This window comes from Momordica charantia, assembly GCF_013281855.1.
Source record: "Momordica charantia cultivar OHB3-1 chromosome 11 unlocalized genomic scaffold, Mcharantia_2.0 BLBB01000011.1, whole genome shotgun sequence".
NCBI lineage: Eukaryota > Viridiplantae > Streptophyta > Magnoliopsida > Cucurbitales > Cucurbitaceae > Momordica > Momordica charantia.
The window spans coordinates 11,048,498-11,055,707 of NW_028275159.1; the positions used below are offsets into that span (position 1 = coordinate 11,048,498).

The following is a 7,210-nucleotide window of genomic DNA, read 5'->3' on the forward strand; positions in this document are numbered from 1 at the left end:
AAGCATTCTTTCATTGCTTGGTTGACGATGCGTGATCGACTTGTTACGTGGGATCGCTTATGCCATTGGTATTCTTCCGTTCCTGTTTTCCTATGTGTTTTGTGCTCACTTTGAGTCCCGAGATCATCTGTTCTTTGAGTGCCCTTTTAGTTGGGAGGTCTGGTCTGGAATGATTGTCTAGGCTGGTTCTTCTCACTGGGTTTCATATTGGTCTATTGAACTTGCTTGGACCTGTCATATGAGTACTGGAAACTCTGCCGTCATCGTGTGCGGCGTTTGGCATGGACTTCAACTGTTTCCTTTATTTGGAGAAAGCGTAATGCTAGAGTTCATGGGGGTGGGGTAGGCTAGTCGCCTTCTGCCCTCTTGTGCAATTTGAAAGCTGAGGTTTATTTTCGGTGTACTTCTTGGCGTGGGAGCTGCTGCTTGAGCTATGATCCTATGTTTATCTCAGTCTGGGATTTGTTTTCTTGATTTTCTCTCTGCTTTCTTGTCTTGTGTCTGACCGTTGGGTGCCGTGTCTTGATCGCGAATAGTGAGATCCTCTGTTTTTGTTTCTTTAATATATTTACCTTTGAAAAAAAACATGATAGCAAGAGTTTAAAAGGAGTTTAAGAGAATCATTTAAATTTGTGATGGAAGAAAAAGGAGAAATGGAGGGAAGAGAAGAAAGAAGAATGGGAGGGATAGTACAGTTTAAAATTAAAAAGTTAAAAAAAAAAACTAAACAAAAAAAAACTAAAACTAAACTAAAATAAAATAAAAAGAAAAAAAAACCACTAAAACTAAACTAAAAGTTAAAACTCATCCATGTTCCCACATTGATTGTGGCCGTAAGAGGGGAGGGGAACATACGGAAAAAGAATGGGAGGGATACTAAAATTTAAAATGAAAAAGTATAAAAAAAAAAACTAAAAAGAAAAAAAGAAAAAAAAAATCACTAAAACTAAAAGTTAAAACTCATTCATGCTCCAACATGATTGTGGCCGTGAGAGGGGAGGGGAATGGGCTCCGCCCAACAAGTTTAATTTTTTTTAGTCTATCAACTTCGATATTTTGGTTAAATTTCCATGCAGTGGACTACTTAACCAATTGGACAAAGATAGAATCTTGGCAGCATTTTGACAACCCAACTTCAAATAGTTTTGTTCTGATTTGGGCACCAAGCACCACAACTCTTCATCCACTCACCCCAAGTCAATGGGTAGGTTGAAGTTGTTAACAAGAAAATAGAATAAACATGAAAGCAAAGCTAAAAGGCCTAAAAGGAGCGTCGGTGGAATAGCCGTTGAGTGTGTTGTGGGCGTATTGAACGACCGCGCATACCTCAACCAGAGAAACTTCTCTCTCTAGCTTTCTGTGCCGAGCAGCCGTCCCCGTATAAGTGGACCTCCTCTCACCTCGGGTCGAGCACTTGAACGTGGAGGGTAACAAGAAAGCCTCCAACTAAACCTAGACCTCCTGTAGGAATCTAGAGAAGTGACAAGGGTTGTCGAGTACAAAAATCGGGTCACCCGATACTACAAGAATAAGGTGAAGCAAAGGACCTCTAAAGTAGACGTGTCTAGCACTACAGAAGGTCATGCAGAACACCAAAGAGCTCGTCACTGACACGCTGTTGTCCTAGCAATCTATGTGCCAAACGATGTACAAGTGTACACAATATAGTTGTAGCAAGTAATAAAAAGATCGTATCCACACTAATTGGAAATATAGATCTATAACCAATCAAAGCAAAACAATACACCTCTTTGTTTATCCAAACAATACAATTACTAGAGTTCAAGGTTATTAACAAAGCATTCAAGAAATTCAAACACTGAAAAATCTTTACTCGACAGCAAGGCCTCAATATTTAAGCAACGGAGTTTACAAGTAAGAGTTATCAACCTCCCCTAAATGGGTTTAGCTCAAACACATTTCAAAAAAGGTCGAAAAGGATGAAATAATACAACTCATGTTGAAATTGCTGAAAACAAGAAAGAAAACAAAATTGGTCCTCTTTTTAGCCGTTGGATACAAGTTCTAGCTACTGTTTGCTTCCTGTGTTGGGTCAGCTTCCAGCTCTCCAAGTATTCTCCTTCTAGTCGTGTCCTCCTAAAATTCCTCTCAGGATTGCTGCTTTGGATCTCTATCTTTTAGTATTTATACTGCCCCTTACAACTTGGGAAACAAAATTCAGGTTGTACGAACATCAATAAAAATCGTGGGTGAAACAAGATAATGAGTTGTTCTACTTTCATAACCTACAATCCAGCAATGCTTAAATCTGGCCCAAACCCTTAAAATGAGTGAACTTTTTATACTTTTGGAAATAATACTCAAAGATGACTCATTTTCCCGATCACAGTAATTAAACATTGAACAAACATGAGAAACTGAGGCCCTTAAAAGCACAACAACTTTTTCTAAAATAAAGCCAAAATAACTCCTTTATGGAGAGTTATCACACGCTAGGACCAATCTAGGAGGGACCCTACCAGGTGACTGAAGTCATAGCCCAAGCACGTACAGGCTCGCCGATATAGAACATAAGGGTGTTAAAAAAAACCGACAACCCGAAGAGTCCGAACAACCTAACCCAAACTGTAAGAGTTGGGTTAGGTTGGATAAAAGCTCGAGTTTGGTCCGGTTAAATTTTTTCCAAACTGAGTGGTTCAGTTCAATTTGCAGGTTCAACCAAACTGAGATTATATATATATATATATATATATATACATGCATACATATAGGGTTTTACATTTAAGATTCTTACCTCTTTTCCTCCTCTCATCTCATAATTTCATCACCCCACTTCTCTCATCTTCTATCTCACGCCATCACCTTTTACAATTCTCATCTCTGATCTAACCAATCGTCACTTTCTCTTACCACTCTCAGTCTCCTTCAATCTTTCTTGATCAATAGGTGATGCTACTGCAGTTGATTTGGGGAAGGATATTGACCCAAGGTTTCAATTGGAAGTTCAATCGACGCAACAAATTGCTGAAATTGAAAACATCAGGGTTTGTAGAAGCGAGATTGCGGAGTTTGAATCGAGGGAGAAGGATGAACTGGTATCGAAAAGGTTGAAATTGTCCAAGGAATCATTGGGTACAACCTCTTTTGGACTTATTAGAGGTATCGCCTGTAGCAAGAGATTGTCGCCTGTCACCTGTAGCAGGAGGTCATCGCCCGTCACATAAAGCCAAAGGCTATCACTATAAGGCCCCAGCACAAATTCGGACTAGGATTCAAAATCTAGATTCAGCACACCTAATTGCCCTGGCATCTCCCTACATCCCCTGCGATCCTTTCAGCATGCTTCGTCTTCACTCATCAATTAGGAGGTCACCCAATCGAAGATTGGCCCAGGTCAACCAAACTTAACTTTGGAATTCTTAAGATTAAGTTACCAAAAAACAATACAAGAAATAATGTTTTATGCGGTATCATTTTACGACGATTTTCCAAAAATGTCCTAAAACGAAAGTATTTTCAGCGAACCGTCAATAACGAGCGTCTTTGAAAATAACTTTTAGCGACGCGGTACATCAAATGCGTCATATTAACAAGTTCGCCAAAATGGACTTTGAGGAGACGCATTATTTACTATGCATCACATAAAGTGTCAAATTAAACTCCCACCCGTTTCCCCTTCCTCATTCGTGATTTTGGTCTCAAACCCTTGCCGCAGACTTCGCCTTATTGTCACTGCTCCTTCGTCGCTCGATCACCAGTTCTTCTCCGTTCGGTCGCTGGTCCTTCGCCATTTCGTCACTGCTTCTTCGCCGTGTCATTGCCGTTCCGTGTGGGTCTCGCGACAGATTTCAATTAAGGTACATTCCTTTCATTTTCCTTCTTTTATTTCTCGAACCGTAGCCACAATTTAGTGCCATGTCTTAGCGTATTGTTTCACTTCCATCTATTTTCTTTAATATTTGTAGGCCCAATCCCCAAAATCTTATTATTCTTGCTTAACCGTAGCCACAATTTAGTGCCATGTCTTAGCGTATTGTTTCACTTCCATCTATTTTCTTTAATATTTGTAGGCCCAATCCCCAAAATCTTATTATTCTTGCTTTGTGAGGTGAGTTACAATTTTCTGCTCTCGTTTCAATGTATATATTTTTATGGATCTGAATTGAAATTAAGTATTGTATGGTTTGTGTAATGATTATGACGTAAATTGAATCTTTATTGAAATGTTGGTGAAATTGATTTTTATATTGTTTGTGGGAGTAGAAATGCAATGGAAAGTGAATTGGGTCCAAAGAAGTTGTAGGGAAGGAAGTTGAAATTGAAATTTTTGTGAAGTGAGTGGTATTGAAGTGTATGGAAAGGAGTTGATATTGAAATTTTTGTGAAATGAGTGGTATTGAATAGAAAATTTGTTGGTGATGTTTTGAGGAGATCACTAAGTTATTCTTGTCCCTTGACATGTTTTTTGGGTTAGAGCTTTAGTTTTTGCGGTCATCCAACACTAACGTTGTATTCTTTTATCTTATTATTGAACTTTGTAAAAACGTTTTCAAAATATAAGTGGAAGAAGGTGTTGAACCTCCTTTAGCCTGATAAGTGACTTTTTGGTCTAGTAATTTAGGTTGTTTTTAAGTTATTTGATAGTTTTTACCGACCTTTCCTTTGAGTAGTTTAATTGTTTTTAGTATTTCTTTCTTTTGTAGGACTTGAGTTTGAAGAAGAGGAGGAAAAGATCAAATAAAGAAGCAAAAGCGAGCCAAATTCCAGTGCGTTGGGCGCCTAGATGCAGAAAATTGACAAAATGGTAGAATGTTGGGTTCCTAGGCGCTACAAAGTTGGAAGCGAAGTTTTTGTTGGCATGCGTTTGGGCGCCTAGGCGCTCGTGACAAAATTTTGTTAAATATCTCATTTTAGCCCTAGCCGTGAATGACAAAAATAGAGGGGAAGAGACATTTTTAAATAGAAAAGTGGGGACTTTGAGAAGATTGGAAGGAACGGAGGCTCGAGAGATCACGGATTTGTTTTCTTTCTCTTCTTCTTTCTCTCCTTTAGCTTCAAGTTCTTTCAATGATGTTGATTGATATTTTCTTTTTGGATTCAAGCATGAACTAAATATATTTTCTAGGGCATTGATGTAGCCTTTATCAAACTTTACTCTTCTATGTTCTTTATTTGATTTTCTTTCTAAACTTGTTGGTTGTGAGAACTTTTTCTATTCTTAATGCATTGTTTAGATTTGGTCATTCTTTACATTGATTCCTTGTCATATATCGAGGTTGAGAAACAAGATTATTGACTAGATCTGAATAGTTCTCCCAAATTAAAGAAAGAGATAAAGACATTCTTGTGAATTTTGTGGCATAGTTTTTTGGTTCTACATGCTTAATTATTTGAATTGTAGGAGTAGTCATAGAGATATAGATACTCTACTTTTCGAAGAAAATCGTTATTGCTTGAGAAAGAATATCTAGTCAATAGGGTAGAATCTGCTAACAACCATTGTTTAGAAAAATTTCGCATAAAGTAGTAGGAACAGTTAAAGGGCGATATCGGTCATGCTCTAGAACTTACTCTTGATTCTTGATAGTTGTGTTATTTTCTTCTGTTATTGAACTAGTTTCTTTTAGAATTACTTCATTTCACCACCATTAAACGATCGACATTCAGATAAAACTGAAATGGAGAATTTGGTAATTAGTAATCATTCATTCCTTGTGGAGACGATACTTTACTCAGTTATATATTACTTGCAACGATTCGTACACTTGCGAATTCGAACAACACAGCCCGACAAGTAAGTGTACAAGTACTGCGCAAGCGAGATGCACTTGGATGAGAACCATCAACGTCAACTGCTCAGAATAAACAGAGTTCTAAAAGGTACGCATACATATTGTCCATAACGCATGAGTATTTAAGTAGATGATACTTATAATAAATATTGGAATTGATGTGGTTTGAAGTGTTGTGACTATCCTTCAGTTATGGTAGTCAGAACAGAATATGAGTTTGTTAAGCATTTGAGTTGTTTATATTGGTTTTGATGTACTTAAAACGTTGTGACTATCATGCAGTTATGGTGATAGGCATAGCCTACGTTGTCAGCATATTCACAAGTGCATTTATGTTCCTTATATTGGGTTTGATGTGTGTTAAGGGGGTGTTCAGTATCGTAACTATTTCTTATGTGTAGACATGTTCAATTTGATATAGGATTATAGCAGTAAAAATAGTTTTTAAAACTTTTCATGATTATGCTAGCTTTACTTTTTACCATATGTGTAAACATATATAGCTTGGTTGCATTTGTGTTTCTTATATGTAGACGTCTTTAGCCTTACAAAATGAATTCTTAGTGCATTGATGATTATACAAACTTTAGTTGTTGCCTTGAAAAATTAATTCATACTTAGACATATTTGTGTAGTTCTTACACTTTTTATTTAATATTTTTCCAACACATTATATATATGGTAGTTTTTGAGGGGTGGGATAAGGTGTGATTTTTAAGCTAGTTTATAGTCTCAAAGGACACCCAGTAGTTTAAGTCACATAAGTAGTTTACAACACTTTTTAATTTCGTACGATTCTTTTTTATGTAATAGCATTTTCATACTTTTCGTTTCATTATTTCAGGTCTGTAGCTGTCCAATCTTCAAGGTTACAGAAGCCAATATGAGTCGTTGTTTTCTTTTGATATATGTTTTCTTTTTTCTTTCTCGACAATGAGTGTACTGAATATAGATCTTATGTAAGACCATTTGCAATTAAATCCATTGACTTTTCTCATAAACTTCTTTTGCGTTCAAATGACAATATTAGGAGGTTCATGTAATGAATATCCAAGTATTAATTAATTTTTTAGGTACAAATTGATACACGACAACCCCAACGTATTGGACTATTCGAGCCACAAGCTACTTGAATCCAATTATATAGATGGTTACAACCCAAACGGCTAAGAGTTAGACGGATTGCCTTCGCAGTCGATTACCTTGAGCAGACAGAATACTTACTATATTCAAAGCCGGAAACACTCCACGAGTTTGGTGACCAACCAACCAAGCATGTTCCGAGGGTAAAAATATAGATTCCTAAGTTCAACCACACAAAGGAAACGATATTTTGGGGGGGGGGGGGGGGGGGGTTTCAAAATATCCTGAACAAAAAAGGAAAACCTTTCCTAATTTGCTTGGAGTGGGCGGCAAGGCAAGCTAGGGGCGCCCACGGGGTGGTTGGGGCGCGCGTT

General features: G+C 37.4%; 2 long non-coding RNA genes across 3 annotated transcripts; one reads left to right on the forward strand and one right to left on the reverse strand.

Moving 5' to 3' along the window:
* Nucleotides 1-1,802: 1,802 nt before the first annotated feature.
* LOC148208107 (uncharacterized) lies at nucleotides 1,803-2,897 on the reverse strand. Its single transcript, XR_015788658.1, has 2 exons — nucleotides 2,756-2,897; nucleotides 1,803-2,163 (listed from the first exon to the last, which is right to left on the reverse strand). It is a non-coding gene; the product is annotated as an uncharacterized LOC148208107 (long non-coding RNA).
* Nucleotides 2,156-6,754, forward strand: LOC111013493 (uncharacterized). Of its 2 annotated transcripts, XR_002601702.2 has the most exons (4): nucleotides 2,156-3,354; nucleotides 3,677-3,818; nucleotides 4,665-5,841; nucleotides 6,598-6,754. It is a non-coding gene; the product is annotated as an uncharacterized LOC111013493 (long non-coding RNA). The 2 variants fall into 2 exon arrangements; XR_015788657.1 differs by having other exon boundaries at nucleotides 2,156-3,818.
* The last annotated feature ends 456 nt before the right edge of the window (nucleotides 6,755-7,210 follow it).